Source organism: Hesperophylax consimilis, unplaced genomic scaffold (assembly GCF_061612785.1).
Source record: "Hesperophylax consimilis isolate HC1 unplaced genomic scaffold, BYU_Hcon_1.0 scaffold_273, whole genome shotgun sequence".
Classification (NCBI taxonomy): domain Eukaryota; kingdom Metazoa; phylum Arthropoda; class Insecta; order Trichoptera; family Limnephilidae; genus Hesperophylax; species Hesperophylax consimilis.
In genome coordinates this window covers 1-15,877 of record NW_028301460.1, presented here as the reverse complement: position 1 = coordinate 15,877, position 15,877 = coordinate 1, and the positions used below count along the sequence as shown (strand labels likewise).

At 36.5% G+C, this 15,877-nt stretch overlaps 2 non-coding genes across 2 annotated transcripts; both read left to right on the top strand.

The window, feature by feature from the left end:
• The first annotated feature begins 5,304 nt into the window (after window positions 1-5,304).
• Window positions 5,305-5,423, top strand: LOC149408458 (5S ribosomal RNA). Its single transcript, XR_016305586.1, has one exon. It is a non-coding gene; the product is annotated as a 5S ribosomal RNA (ribosomal RNA).
• A 323-nt stretch (window positions 5,424-5,746) lies between these two features.
• Window positions 5,747-5,865, top strand: LOC149408457 (5S ribosomal RNA). Its single transcript, XR_016305587.1, has one exon. It is a non-coding gene; the product is annotated as a 5S ribosomal RNA (ribosomal RNA).
• Window positions 5,866-15,877: the final 10,012 nt, after the last annotated feature.

Sequence of the window (15,877 nt, the reverse complement as noted above, 5' to 3'; positions counted from 1 at the left end):
AATATTCAGAGTCTGATAGCGAATAATGAAGAAATCCAGATACTGATTGAACGAAATGATCCTGCACTTGTAATGTTAAGCGAGACTCACATAACATGCGATATTGAAGACAGTGAAGTTACTTTTCAAGGATATTCAACAATACGCTGTGATTCCTACAGTAGACACACAGGGGGAGCAATAATAATTATCAAAAAAGACATAATATTTGAAGTTATTTCTAACACAAAATACGAAAAGAACTGCTGGATACTAGCGATCAGGATAACTTCTGGATATAAGAAAGGAGTATACGGAGTAATTTACCATTCTCCAAATGCAAGTACAAAAGACTTTTTATCATTTATAGAGAACTGGTGCACCCAAAACCTAGAAGAGGAAGAAGATAATATCCTAACTGGTGATTTTAATATAAATTTCAAAAATTTGAATGATACATATACTAAAAGACTTAAAAAAATTATCCAAGCATCGGGAATGAAACAAAAAAAGTGAGACACGAATAACGGATAAATCCAGGACGTTAATTGACCTTGTCATATCCAACAGATTAGATTTGAATGTAAAAGTTCTAGATGAGCCAAAAATAACCGACCATAACCTTATCCACATTACAGATAACACAAAAAGAACTAATACGAAAACCAGCAAAGTAATAAAATACAGAAATTATAAAAAATATAACAGTGAAAGGTTAATTGAACTTCTGGGTGATATGAATGAACTTCATCAAATGGAATTTAATGAAAAGGCTAAATCATTAATAAATAACCTTCAAGAAGTAATCGACCAGTTAATACCAATCCAAACAACTAAAATAAGAGGAACAAATAAATGGTATAACATAGAACTACAATCAATACAATATGAAAGAGATAGACTGTACAAAATTGCAAAAATCTCAAGAAACTCACAAGACTGGAAAGCATTCAAAAATGCAAGAAATAAATACTCAAAACAACTGAAAGTTTGTAAGAACGATTACTTCAAAAATAAAATTATCTGTGAAAAAGGAGACACAAAAAAAATGTGGAAAACCATAAAAGGATTAATGCAAACTGAAGATAAAGGGATGAAACATGACATTGAATTTCCACATCAGATACAGGGTAGCATACAGAACTGCTTCAACAAATATTTTGTAAACAGCATAACGGAATTACATCAGAGTATACCAATACTGAAGGAAGACAACCGCGTGAGAAATGTTCCCCTAAACCGAGAAAAACTTGTGTTTAAAGAGATTGATGAAACATATTTTTTACAGATTCTAAACAGCACCAAATCAAAAGAGAGTCCAGATGGAATAAGCTTTACAGTTTTAAGGGATGCAATGCCAGTGATAGGACCTCATCTACTGAACATAATAAATGAATCGTTAAGAAGTGGAAAATTTCCAAACACATGGAAAACATCTATTGTGATCCCGATTCCGAAAGTTGTTAATACCAGAAAATGTGAAGAATTTAGACCTATAAATATGTTACCAAAATACGAACAGGTACTAGAAATTGTAATAAAGAAACAACTCGTTGAGTATTTGGAAAAACATCATATATTATGTGACGAACAATCAGGATTCCGTAATAATAACTCTTGTGAAGCTGCAATAAACATTGTGATTAATACATGGAAGAAAGAAACAGATAATAAAAAAATCACCATTGCAACATTTTTAGATTTTAAAAGAGCATTTGAAACGATAGAAAGGAAAAAACTTTTGGAAAAATTAGAAGATATAGGTCTTTCTGAAGTAGCTCTAAATCTTTTCAAAGAATATCTCCATGAAAGAAAACAGGTAACAAAAGTGGAAAGCTCAGAATCAGAACCGATAGAAAACAACCTCGGTGTTCCACAAGGGTCGGTATTAGGTCCAATTCTATTCATTATTTACATTAATGATATAATTAAAACCATAAAACATTGCAAAATTAGATTATTTGCAGACGATACATTAATCTATATTTCATGTGAAGAGTACATAGATGCAATTAATAAATTAAATGAAGACCTACAAAATATAGCGAAATGGCTGAAATTAAACAAATTAAAACTGAATGTCAACAAAACAAAATATATGGAAATAGGCAACAAAACGCATAACACAGAGTTAAAATTGACAATTAATGGCGAAAAAATTGAAAAAGTAAATGAAATTAAGTACCTGGGTGTGATACTAGATTCAAAACTAACTTTCGCAGCAAATTTTGAATATGTGCTAAAGAAGGTATCTAAAAAAGTGAATTTTCTTAGAAGATTAAGAAATAAACTAAATGGAAACACTACAGAGCTGATTTATAAAACTATAGTTGCTCCACATTTAGATTATTGCTCTACTATGTTGTATTTGGCCAATGAAGGAAACTTGAACAAGCTAGATGTTATACAGAATAGAGCTATGAGATGTATACTAGGAAAAGGAAAATACGCAAGCATAGATCAAATGAGAGAACAGCTAAATTGGATTTCTATAAAAAAGAGACTATTATTTAATGTGTTAATTTTTGTACATAAAATCATGAACAACCAAATGCCAAAATATTTTAAGGATGAAATTGTTTTTAATAGAGATGTTCATAATTACAAAACCAGAAATGTAAATAGGATTAGATTGCCACATATGAAAAAAACAAAATCACAGAACTGCCTAATGTACAAAGGACTAAAAATGTATGATGAAATGCCTGAAAGTCTGAAGAATGAAGGAAGAATGAATGTATTTAAAAATAAATGTTATATTTACTGTAAAAATATGTAAAATTACAAAATGAAATATGATCTTGTTTATATTAGTTTATATTCAAATGTATAAACTAACTCAATAAATAATAAAAAAAAAAAAAAAAAAATATCAGATGCATTGAATGTAGATAGTTTGGATAATATTCTAGTCGAAATGTCCAATGATATTACAGTAGATTCAAATAACTTAGCCGTTATTTATAATCTTAGGGAAATCAACATTGCAAATTTAAACTTTGTTGATGAAAATGTAGTAGAATAAGCTAACTTACTTCATAATAATATAAACAGATATATAGATGTAGAGCCAACAGTTAGACCAAAATTACCGAAATCGCATACGTCAAAGAAATTATCTAAATTAATTTTTGAGTTAAATAACATAATTTTACCAAAAATCATATTTGACGAAATTAGTTTTTTAGATCTTCATACAATTGTATACGCTAGTGCGATTACTGTTTGTAATAAGTTAGGAATTAAATTATCATCCTCTGACGATAGATCATATAGTTATAGTAAACCAGAATGGCAGATCAGATTAGAAATGATGTAGTATTTTTAAGAAGTAACATAGCTAGATTAATAGAATATAAAAATGGAAATAGAAGTAGGAAAATTTTGAGACATGTATATGAAATTGGTAGAAAATTTGGTTATAACATTGATAGTCATAATAATGAAAATATAATCAATGATTTATTGGATTTATTAAAACAAAAATTAGGCGTAAAAGCTAGTAAATTAAAAAGATATAATTATACGTATAATAAAAAAAATAATAATAGATTATTCCAGAAAATTGAAAAAAATATTTTATTCCAAACTTAAACAAAATATTATTTCGAATAATAATATTCCGTTGCCATCTGAATCAGATATGCGCGATTTTTGGAGTAAAGATATAAAACATAACGAGTCAACTCCATGGATAGAAAATAAAGAACTCAATTTTTCAGGTATTGAACAAATGAGTTTTTCTAATATATCGGTTGAATTGTTAAATAAAATTATTAAAAATACTCATAATTGGAAAGCCACGGGTTGCGATTGGATACATAATTTTTGGTACAAATGTCTGACTACTTTACATCCTTTTTTGGCAAAAAATCTTTCAAAATTTGTCAGTCAACCTCAAAATTTTCCAAATTTTCTAACTAAGGGTGTAGCAGTGCGTACTTCTGGACGGGCAGTTCCTACCCGATTAAGAGAAACATTGGTCAACATTCTACAATTGGCACTACTGTTTCGAGCTATGAGTGCGGAGAGCACTTCGTTGAGCTCAGTTGCTTGCTGGACTCGGTAGCTTACGGTGTGTTTGTGCAACGCTGGAACAATGAGGGTCTACTGTGCAAACTACGAAAGGTCTTTTTTACTTATAACTTTTTAACAATGTACTTATAATTCAAATAGGGATTACTCATTTTAACTTCTTGCGTAGTTATTTTATAACTCGCTGGCGCCCGCTCAGATATTCCTTACAAGATTTTAATACATGTTTTAAATTTATTAATGTCACATGTTCGTTAGTCAAAAATTTTATCAAGATGGCGTTAAATTCTCGTACATTCTTGACACGCCCTGAGATAAGTTGTTTGATAGAGTCTCATGTTTATTTTATTTGATTAATTATTTTAATTATTGTTTTAATAAATTAGCGTCTGTTGATATATTAAAATATTCTATTATTTAATCATCCTTATCAGTTCTCATCACTACCTACCTACATTGAGTTAGTGCGTGTGCGTAGATGACTAGATAATTGTATTCGGTAATTTACCAATTAATGTCACAATCGATAGACCCATCATTAATTTATACAATGAATCTCTTCATCACCCACCCATTGGCATTAAATGTTACAAGGGCATTACTTATATGTTACCCAAAAGCGAAAATATTAATAATCCTTCTCAGTACAGACCCATTACATGTTTACCGACAATATACAAAATTTTAACCTCTTGTTTAACAGATTTAATATAAAATATACTCATTTAGATGAAAAAAAATGGGTGTGTCAAGCCTACGCAAGACAGAAGTGAAACTTCTAATATTCTTCTCTCTCTCTCTTTTCATTTCATTCTCTCTTTTTTTCTGTCTATTGACATATTTATAAGTAGCATGTGATAAAAAAAATTAAAAGTTATAAAAAAAGAAAAAAAAAATTAGTTAAAGCGGGGATCGAACCTCGGTTCTTCACGACCACAGTCGTGCGCTCTGCCTCTAGACCGCGAAGCTGAGTTCGGAGAGTGACCTAAACTAGGTATATAATATTAGCTAGGCTCCTATAGCGAAATGATCCCGTTTTTTCGTCACGGTCATGAGTCGGTTTTACTCCGGTCCTCGAAATTGCATGACGCGCGTAAAGAAGTTTCACTTCAAAAAATTCCTGCAAAGTTATGGATGTAATTACGATCTTTTTCAAGCGCGTATGTAATGATTATTTTTATCAACGTCGCATACACCTTGCTAATGTTTTCAGTATTATTAGGGCTTTTTTATACTAATTTTCATATATTTATTGGTAGGTAGAGTAGAAATTAATATTGTTTAGCGTTTGCCAACGACCATACCATGTTGAACACACCGGTTCTCGTCCGATCACCGAAGTTAAGCAACATTGGGCGCGGTCAGTACTTGGATGGGTGACCGCTTGGGAACACCGCGTGCCGTTGGCCCATTTTTTATGGTAATTTCATGTTTTTTTTTATTTTTTTATCTTTACTATCATTAATAATATCATAAAATTCTTTAACTTTTCAAGTATGCTACAGGCCTAAAATATTACTTAGTGGATTGATATTATGGTCAACCATTGAAAAAAAAAATTCCTTCAAAATTATGGATGTAATTACGATCTTTTTCAAGCGCGTATGTAATGATTATTTTTATCAACGTCGCACACACCTTGCTAATGTTTTCAGTATTATTAGGGCTTTTTTATACTAATTTTCATATATTTATTGGCAGGTAGAATAGAAATTAATATTGTTTAGCGTTTGCCAACGACCATACCATGTTGAACACATCGGTTCTCGTCCGATCACCAAAGTTAAGCAACGATGGGCGCGGTCAGTACTTGGATGGGTGACCGCTTGGGAACACCGCGTGCCGTTGGCCCATTTTTTATGGTAATTTTATGTTTTTTTTATTTTTTTATCGTTAACATCATAAACAATCTTATATCATTCTTTAACTTTTCAAGTATGCTACAGGCCTAAAATATTACTTAGTGGATTGATATTATGGTCAACCATTGAAAAAAAAAAGGCGTTAAAAACAAAAAACATTAAAAGATTCTGCCGATAGATGTCACCCCCGTAATCAATATAATTAAATAGATTAAAAAATATATATTTATATTCTGCCGATAGATGTCACCCCCATAAACTATATAATTTAAAATTAAAAAATATTCTGCCGATAGATGTCACCCCAGTACAAAATATAATTTAAATGACGAAAAAAATAATATGAAAAATAAATAATGTTTAAAATTACAATGGATTAAAAATTTAAAAATTTCAAAGAACAATGACTACAAACAATGAGTTATAAAATTAACATTCAACCAAAAAAAAAAATTAATATGCGATGGCCGAGAATCGAACTCGGATCAACTGCTTGGAATGCAACTACGCTGACCATTACACCACCAACGCCAGTTGTCGAGATTACCTAAAAAACATTTATATCTTACTTCAAAACTTTCACTAGATCAAATGAACTTTAATCGGTCCCGCATTTTCGTTTCGGTCATGAGTTGGTTTTACTCCGGTTCTCGAAATTGCATGACGCGGCTAAAGAAGTTTCACTTCAAAAATATTTTATCTGAACAACAAAAAGGTTGTCGCAGAAAACATATGGGATGTAAAGAACAATTAGTTATCGATTCTGTAATTCTAAAACAGATTCAAACTCGAAAACGTAATTTACATACTTGCTATATAGACTACCAAAAGGCTTTCGATAGTGTCCCGCACTCGTGGCTGATCAAAGTATTAAATGTATATAAAATTAACCCCATTATTAATAGCTTTTTGGAAAATATGTCCTTTTGGAATACAAAATTACTTATCAATTTAAAAGGTCAGAAAATAGTAATACCGGGCATTTCAATTAAAAGAGGGATTTTTCAAGGAGTCTCATTGAGTCCTCTTTGGTTTTGCTTAGCATTGAATCCTATCAAAAATGTTAATTAAAAGCAAGTTTGGAATAAAAGTTAAGGGTAATACAAGGGAGAGTAGTACAATTTCGCATTTATTATATATGGATGATATATAATTATTTTCGAATTCTAAACAAAATTTAGAGAAAATGATCGAGGTAGTTAAAATCTTTTCAGATGATATCAAAATGACTTTTGGTTTAGATAAATATAGAACGATCCATATAGAGAAAGGCAAAATTGTAAATGGGGACGAGAGTATATTTAGAAATTTACAAATTACTAGTATGAAAAGGGATGAGGTTTATAAGTATTTAGGATACCCACAATCAAATAGATTAGACCAAACTAATATTAAAAATGATATTAGGATTAAATTTCAAACTAGGATCAGGAAAATTTTAAAATGTGTGATGTACTTGCCCTGGGATAAATTTTTATTATGTAGCATAGGCTTTATTTAAAACCTATAAAGTGAGATAAACATTACCATTTTGCAGCCAAATCGACGTTTCTTACCAAGTTCGTGTGTAATTCTTAGTTTAAATCTCCCGCCAATGTCACCTGCTAGTTCCTAATGCATCCTTCAGGCGGCGCCAGTAGTGGGGACGCCATCAATGATGCTATAATTTCATGTTTCATTAGCATTTATTTTGCGAAGGTCAAACACGTTTGGTTTGTTTACAAACATCAAATACCGTAAAATAACCTGTTTTTCAGTATTTGCGCAAAATTTACATTTTTTTTTCGAGGTTATTAACAGTGTGACTGTTCGAACTCCGTAAAATTGCGATTTATTAGAGTTTCGTGTGTTTTTGTTTGGTGTTTTTTTGTGGTTTCTTTGTGTTTTCTTGATTATGTCGGATTCCGAACGTTCCGAGAGCGGGGAAGCCGAATTTTCGAGGGCGGAAGTCATGAAGGTGATCCACACGGACACGCGGGGCAAGCGTTCGAGGGTCTGCGCGGAAGACAAAGCCAAGAGGCAGAGGGTTGGTGAATTAGCTCCCGCCGACCCTCGAATTGACCTGTTAACACAGCAGATGTCCCAGATGCAGGAAATGTTGCGTCTGCTGCTAGAGAAGCGTTCGGAGGCTCCCGTCCGTGGCGTGGCGCCTTAGACGACGATGACGATGACGAGGACAGCATCTCCCTGGACACCCCTGCGTCGCTTCGGGAGGAATTGGCAGGAGATTTGGGAATGGGACTCATCCATCCGAATAAGCCGTCTCGCGACTTGGATCTCGGGGAGTGGACAACTGACCTAAAGCAGCCGAAGATACCATCGGCCGACCCAGGGAGGGTGAAAAAAGTGGAGCTCCTTCAGCATCTGGGGACGGCCAACTGGAACAATGTCCGCTACCTCGAGATCCAGAAGTCGTATGCCGCAACCCCTCTCTTCTCAATGTTGGCATTGAACCCTGAATTGAAGCGCCTAGCTCAGGAGGAATCGGCCAGTACGTTAACGGACTCCTTCTGCGGCTCCCTGACCAATGCTTTTTCCCTGCAGGCTGATCTCCTGAAGGCCTCCTTGCAGGAGCTGGTCAACTGGAGTGCGGAACCGGGCACGAAGCTGAGCACTTCCACTCTTTTCGAGAAGGTGCAGTCTCTCTTCGCCGCGGGGTCTGAGTCCCAGAAGGTGTCCAAAGACATCATGCAGATGGTCTGCGGAAAACGGGCTAGCCACATTGAGTATCGACGAGAGGGGGCATTGCGAGGCATCAGCGACGGATACGTCCGAGATGCCTTACGAAAGATTCCGCCCACATCGGAATATCTCTTTGACCCGAACCTCCTGTCGGCCCAGCTGGATAAGTTGGGGGGAGTGAAGAAGTGCCTCGCTCCTCAGCCTAGCACGTCGCGACCAGTTCCTCCCGTTAAACCTGCGACTGTGCAGAACTCGCAGCCCTTTCGTCCTAGAGTACAGCAGGGGAGAACCATCGCGAGAAGGGAGCACCCTGAGAGTCGAGGTCCAGAACCAGCCCGTAGGGCCGCTAAAGCTTTCCCTCCCCGAGGTAGGTTCCGGCCCAAGGAAAGAGCAGGGAAGCCAGACCGTAAGAGGTTTTAACAGCGGGCCCTCTTTTCAAGGAGGTCAGTTGCGCTCATTCGCCGGTAGGTGGAGGAACCTTGGTGCCCCTACTATCATCCTTAAGATGTTAGATGGCTACCGAATTCCATTTTCATCAAAACCTCCACTAAATAATAATATTGATTTATTTAACTCCCCTTTCGCCACTAAGACTTCTGTGGCAATGACAGAACAAATATTTATTTTTATTTAATAGAAAAACTCAAAGCCCTTTAAGGTTTTAGAGTCGGCACCTGCCACTCCCTCATTTATTTCTAACATGTTTCTGGTCCCCAAATCAGATGGCTCAAAGAGGCCGGTCTTTAACTTAAAGTATTTAAACAATTTTCTGACTGTCAGTAAATTTCGTCTGGTAAACGTTTATCGAGTTCCTACTTTTCTACAACCGAATGACTGGATGGTTAAAGTGGACCTCACACATGCTTACTTTCATGTACCTGTGAGTGAGCAGCATAGATGTTTCCTTAGACTTATCTATAGGAATGAACTCTTGCAGATGACATCCCTCCCCTTTGGCTTGGCCACCGCACCTAAGGCATTCGCAACCTTCACTAACTGGGTAGCGCAGGAACTGCGGAAGAGAGGGATGAGAATTCTAGTGTATCTGGATGATTTTTTATTAGTAAACCAATGCCTGCCTACTTTAAAACACCAGTCTATTGAAATGGTGGAGTTTTTGCAAGGCTTGGGATGGCATATACAATTTGATAAGTCAATATTAGAACCATCACAACAAGTTCAATTTCTTGGCATCAGCTGGAATACTCTAACTAATGAAAAGTCTCTCCCTCAGAACAAGGTTTCAGCCCTATCTTATTTGTTAAAGGGTTTTATTCAGACGGGTAGGTGGTCACTAGATAAGGGGCGCAGCCTCTTGGGCTCTTTAAACTTTGCTAGTTTTGCAGTTCCAAGAGGCAGGCTCAACAGCCGGCACATACAGAAAGGGTGCTTAGGACTCAGACACTACCACCCTTGGGAGTCATCACCAATTCCGGCAGCTACCGCTCGGGAATTGAGATGGTGGGTTCGATCGCTCACCCTGACGTCACCTATACATCTGCCGCTGTTTGAGCATTACTTGACAACCGATGCCTCTGATCAGGGTTGGGGTGCCCAGCTGGACGAAAAGCTTCTCAGCGGTGTGTGGGCTGATGACCAGCTGAATCTTCACTCCAATGTAAAGGAGATGCTCGCCGTGTTGGCTGCCTTGTCTCCTCACGCGCTTGAGCTATCTGGCTCGGGTCTTCTGATCCAGTCGGATAACAGGTCTGTCGTATCTTATCTCCGCAAGGAGGGTGGTACCAGGTCAACTCAACTCCTGAGCTGTACTCGACTAGTGCTAGATGTTTTGGATAAACACTGTGTCTCCATGACAGCACAATACTTACCCGGTCGTTTCAATGAAGTAGCGGACTGTCTATCTCGTCATCGTGCTGTACCCGAATGGCACTTGCTACCCTCTTTCACAGAGGTAGCATTCAGAAAATGGGGACGACCCGAGATAAACCTATTTGGCTCTAGGACAGCGCATGTGGTTCAAAGGTATGTTTCTCTTGATTTTCAGGACGACAAGGCAGACTACCACAATGCTTGGAGCAGGGACTGGGACTATCAGCTGGCTTGGATCTTCCCTCCCCCGTGCCTCATGCCGAGGGTTCTTTGCCACCTGAACAGGGCAAGGGGATTATACCTGGTAGTGGCTCCTCGTTGGGAAAGGGCATTTTGGAGAGCGGATCTGAAGTGTCGGGCCTTGGGTCCACCTCTTACGATTCACAATCTAGGAGAAGCACTGATAGACACCAGGACCAACAACCCCCCTCCTCAAGTAGAGTCCTTCACTCTGGAGATTTGGCTTTGTGGGGGTGGGACAAAAACCTAACAAGATGGTCAAGTCAGCAGAAGGAACTTCTTAGATCCGGGTGGAGATGTTCCACCCTTCGCACTTATGCTCCGGCATGGCGGAGGTGGCAGCGCTGGGCGTCAGAGAATCAGCTCGATGCCACGCGTCCCAAAGCTGAAGACTTAGCCAGGTTCCTAGCCGATCTACACATCAGAGAAAAGCTATCGCTGAGTACCATTTTAGTTCACAAGTCAGTGGTGTGTACCTTAGGCTCTCCCGAAGACAATAGAGAGCTGAGCTCCAATCCGATAGTGAAGAAGATATTAAAAGGGATATCTTTAGCTAGATTAAGGCCTTCAATACCCCCCATTTGGGACCCGAGGATTGTATCATCATGGCTGGAGAAGAATTTGCCTCAACATATTACTCTCTTTGAAGCATCAAGGAGAGCAGCCACCATCCTGCTTTTGGCATCAGGGCGCCGAGTCCACGATCTCACATTGCTCCATTGCACAGCTGAAAGATTGTCAGTGGACAGTGAAGGCATCTCCATTTGGCCAGTGTTTGGTGGCAAGACAGATTCGGCAGACTGGCAACAATCAGGGTGGAGACTGGCTCGCTCGGAGTCTAGGAACATAGACCCTGTCTATTGGACGGAAAAGGTCATAGAACTGTCAAAGGAACGGAGAGCGCAGGCGATACTACCTAGCCTATTTATTACAACTTGTGGGACAGTGAAAGCGGCCTCCAGGGCAGTAATTGCAGGTTGGATTAGGACAGTCCTCAGGGATGCTGGTGTAGAGGATCCACCTGGCAGCATCCGTTCAGCAGTGGCATCTCTGAACTGGCTGCAGAATTATAAGCTGGACGATATACTGTCACGTGGTAACTGGAGAAGTCCCAATACCTTTGCCAGGTTCTATAGAAAGGAAATTGCAGAATCGGCTGGCCGAGTCAACACCGACCCATCTGTTGCTGACCTTTTTCAACCTCTGTAACTGGTTAGCTGATTTCTGGAAATCTTGCCCCTATTTTCTTTTTAGCAAATAAATTTAAATATTATATTTGATTCACATTAGCATAATGTCACCAGGCGATAACAAACAATATCTCACTTTATAGGTTTTAAATAAAGCCTATGCTACATAATGAAAAAGTTTTACCTTATAATAAAACTTATATTATGTACTTAGCTTTATTAAAAACCTAGGCAAGGGCTGCCTGATGAGATCTAATGAAACATGAAATTATAGCATCATTGATGGCGTCCCCACTACTGGCGCCGCCTGAAGGATGCATTAGGAACTAGCAGGTGACATTGGCGGGAGATTTAAACTAAGAATTACACACGAACTTGGTAAGAAACGTCGATTTGGCTGCAAAATGGTAATGTTTATCTCACTTTATAGGTATTAAATAAAGCTAAGTACATAATATAAGTTTTATTCTAAGGTAAAACTTTTTCATTATTTATTTATTATGGTGGGAAAAAAATTTTCAGTTGATCTCACGACATAGGGGATTACCAGATGTTGGACAACTGATGAGAATTTTAGTCGAAATAGATTTCAGTCACAAAATCTCTATAAAATTGTATTTTTAGAAAAACCACGACTTTTTTGGACGCTAATTTCAGACTATTGTTCGAACTTTGGAAGCAGTTTTTCTAGGCTCTATGGGACCAAAAGCGCTGAAATTTTGGAATTGTGAAGAGAATTGTAGTCGAAATTGAATTTAGTCAGAAAATCTCTATACAGTTGCATTTTTAGAAAAACCACGACTTTTTTGGACGCTTATTTCAGACTATTGTTCGAACTTTGGAAGCACTTTTATCAGGCTCTATGGGACCAAACGGGCTCAAATTTTGTAATTGTGATGAGAATTGTAGTCCAAATAGAATTCGTTCATAAAGTCTCCATAAATTTTTATTTTTAGAAAAATCATAATTTTTAAGGACGCTATTTTCAGACTTGGGTTCGAACTTTGGAAACACTTTTATCAGGCTCTATGAGACCGAACGGGCTAAAATTTTGGAATGGTGATAAGAATTGTAGTCGAAATCGAATGCAGTCAGAAAATCTTTTTAAAGTTGAATTTTGAGAAAAATCATGACTTTTTTGGACGCTTATTTCAGACTATTGTTCGAACTTTGGAAGCACTTTTATCAGGCTCTATGGGACCAAACGAGCTGAAATTTTGTAATTGTGATGAGAATTGTAGTCCAAATAGAATTCGTTCATAAAGTCTCCATAAATTTTTATTTTTAGAAAAATTATAATTTTTATGGACGCTATTTTCAGACTTGGGTTCGAACTTTGGAAACACTTTTATCAGGCTCTATGGGACCGAACGAGCTGAAATTTTGGTATTGTGATGAGAATTGTAGTCGAAATCGAATTCAGTTCTCCTTAAAGTTGTATTTTAAGAAATATGGACCCTAATTTCAGACTTGGGTTCGAACTTTGGAAGCACTTTTATCAGGCTCTATGGGACCAAACGGGCTGAAACTTTGTAATTGTGATGAGAATTTTAGTCGAAATCGAATTCAGTCCAAAAATGTCTATGAAATTGAATTTTTAGAAAAATCATGACTTTTTTGGTCGCTAATTTCAGACTATTGTTCGAACTTTGGAAGCAGTTTTTCTAGGCTCTATTGGACCAAACAAACTACGCCACATTATTATTTATTTCCATTGACATATTTTTTTTTTCATTGACATATTTTGATATAAAATTATTATTTATTTCCATTGACATATTTTGATATAAATGTTAAGAGTGGTTCTTTATCGATGATCTCCTTTCTATTTTACGGATATCAGTACACTAATGGTGGAGTTATGACCATTTATATTGACGTGAAAACACGCCTTAGAGGCCTGACTGGTTAAAAATAATCTATCTGTCACTAGCGGAATCCGATACGAAATAACATCTTGGGGAAACTCGTGCAAGGCAAATATAAGTTTCCGGCTTGCACTAGGAATTTTTCATACTCCGTGGCGTGTATACTTCATTATTTATTTAACAAGCCCCATACACAAAGAACTTCAATCTATTTCTTTATTTAAGAAATACCACAGCCACAACTAAGGAACAAGGATGAAATCAATGACAAACTAAAAAAAATACTCTCTCCACCTCCAACAAAGCGTAAATTAACATATTCAGAAAAAATACCAGATCCGTGTGATGTTGTAGAAGTTACGCCTATAACGCAATCATCATCAATGGAGTTACAAAATGGCATAATTACAGACGATGTGTCATCAACAATTGTTCCTGGTTTCAACTCTATTGATTTTGAGAATGTTATATCATTTGAGAAATTTTAGGTTTATGAATATGCTACATAAATTCACAATATAAGCATTTTTTTTGTTTTTCCAATTTTTTTACATTATAATAAAAGCAGGTATAAGTACATTTTTTAAAAATACATGTAAAGCTTATTTGTTCTAATTAGTGGTAATAATACCTCCCTAGTTGAGAAATTATCGTGATTAGAGAGGGAGTACTATCACAAGTTGATATTAGTTTATATATTTAGTAGTTGCTACAATCAACATGCATGTAGAATTATATACTCATGCACTATTTTTAGAAAAAAGAACTTAAGAATTGTTCCTTGATAATTTCTAATACTGGATATTTGTTTGGTAATTTGATTGTTCTTCAAAAATTATTTGTAAATTGAATTTAAAAAATATATTAGCAACATAAATTTGATAAAAGTGTATTTAATTTTTTTTTTAAATAATATATGTAAGTGACATTTCAATGTAACGTATTATTAACAAATATTTTATATGTATTAATAATGCATACAAATAATAAAAATCGATAAAAAATATACAGTTATTAAAAAAAAAAATATTAATTATTAAAAAATATTAAATAATAAAAAAATAATATTGATTAAGAATATGACATTATATTAATCACTAATATCCCCACAGTTTGAGTCTACGGAAGCCTTGGCGAACGGGGAGGCCTGGTCGGGCGCTTCCTACGTATAGCAGGTACATAGTACGCGGCTACTGCAATTACTTGTCTCGTGCAGATAAGTAACAAAAAATGTGCACATTTTATATTCTGTTGGAAGGGGTAGAAACCCAAATATGTTTGGCGTTTATATTCGCCTTAAAAAACTACATTATATCGATTTGAATTCGGCTTCGTATCTCATTCCATTGCGGAGATGGACTGACAGAATGATGATTTCATGAATGAGTTAATTGTTTGGCTATATGTTTATTTCTCAGGATGTATACTTGTGGTTTGTTTATGCGCGCTTCAATTTGTCAAACTTTCTACACTGCGTATTTTTGTTGATATTTTTTCAACATGTAAAACCTCAATTATTAATTATACGGAATAATATTTAGTCATTCAAGTTACGCCTTTTTACAATTCCTCAGGATGTTTAATTATTTGTGGTTAGAAACGGGCGAAGAAAATGTCAAGTTATTAATTAAAAAGTATTTCTGCATTCATCCGCGTAATAAGCGAGATTTTTGGACTGGGATTTAAAACACGAGGACAGTGCCGGCCCGGCTCGTATGTTTAATATAATGTTCCGGATTAATCAAAAGAATCGTTCTACTGAGTAGGCGTTACGCCCGCGAGTTTTGATAACTGCAGCAAGAGATTTCCCGTCGGGAATATATTTAAAACGGATGCACCGCCAACACAATACGGGGCTCTCAATCTAATCGGCTGGAAGTCTGGATGATAATCACGCACACAGAAGGTCTAAGGGTCCCTTCCCACCAGCTGGTCGTCACGGAAGACGCATTATCTTGATGTCGCGTAGGACAAGGCGTCAAAATCACCACGAGGAGGCGAGATGGGCCTCTTCAACTGCAGATTTACCGCCGTGGATGATTCATAGTTAGTTTAGAGTAGGGAAATCTGATTTAGTCAGAGTTTGGCGTCCAAGACTCCCCTGGACGGGAGTCAAAGTTGATTTGCGGGGTCCACAATCTGTCACAAAGTAACTCATAAATCTAGCTAACACACGGCCTTCCTTTGTTTG